The 812-nt window shown below is 60.3% G+C and overlaps 1 protein-coding gene across 1 annotated transcript in view; it reads right to left on the bottom strand.

The window, feature by feature from the left end:
* LOC122555711 (histone deacetylase complex subunit SAP130-like) overlaps nucleotides 1-378 on the bottom strand; it is a 56,890-nt gene extending 56,512 nt beyond the window's left edge. The window contains exon 1 of the mRNA XM_043701758.1: nucleotides 256-378. The gene's annotated coding sequence lies outside the window, so the exon portion shown is untranslated. The remainder of the gene's footprint in view (nucleotides 1-255) is intronic.
* Between the last annotated feature and the right edge of the window lie 434 nt (nucleotides 379-812).

Here is an 812-nt window from a genome sequence, read left to right as displayed (position 1 = left end):
CTACAGCCCCCTGTCCCCTACCCGAGTCTGGCCTCACTATGTCACACCTCCTCTGTCATTAACACAGCCCCGGAGCTCACGGTGCGGATGTGAGCACCTCCGCCGGCTTCGCCCCCTCCCTTACCTACAGCCCCCTGTCCCCTACCCGAGTCTGGCCTCACTATGTCACACCTCCTCTGTCATTAACACAGCCCCGGAGCTCACGGTGCGGATGTGAGCACCTCCGCCGGGGTGGGGTGGGGGCGAGTTACCAACCTGACCCTCGCCGCTGGTTATCTTGCTTTGGGGTTGAGATCGCGGGCTCTGTCCGCCTTCACTTCCCGAGGCTCCGCCGCCCCTCGACGGCCTTCCCAACAACTGGACAGCGGATTGGCCAGGCCTCGTTGCCTCCTGTATCGCTATTGGTGGAGGCGAACCCGTCCGCCGAACACCGCCCGCCGCGATTGGGTGGAAGCGCCCGGAGCCGACCCTGGATCCCGGCTGCCATGGCAACCGGCGGATGCGGGCTGGCCTCCCGCAGGGCCCTCTGGGAGTTGTAGTCTTTTGCACACTTCCGGTGCCCGGTTGTTGTTGTTGGAGATGAGACACTGTCCTGAGGAGCGAGCACTAACTCTGTTTGTTTACACCGGATGTTCCCTGCAGTTGCAGATTGTTTCCAAATGAAATTTGAGATTACCAGCCTCTGCAGTCTTTATTTTTCTGATTAAAATGCTGAAAAGAGCGAGCTGTCTATCCCCAGGGGGGCCTTTGCTGAGTAGGCCCTCCCTGGAGCCTGGACACCGAGTGAAAATGGCCACTGTGGAAGATACCAG

The sequence above is a fragment of the Chiloscyllium plagiosum genome, chromosome 13, assembly GCF_004010195.1.
Source record: "Chiloscyllium plagiosum isolate BGI_BamShark_2017 chromosome 13, ASM401019v2, whole genome shotgun sequence".
Lineage (NCBI taxonomy): Eukaryota > Metazoa > Chordata > Chondrichthyes > Orectolobiformes > Hemiscylliidae > Chiloscyllium > Chiloscyllium plagiosum.
The sequence above is the reverse complement of the archived record's forward strand: the minus strand, read 5'-3'. Positions and strand labels throughout refer to the sequence as shown.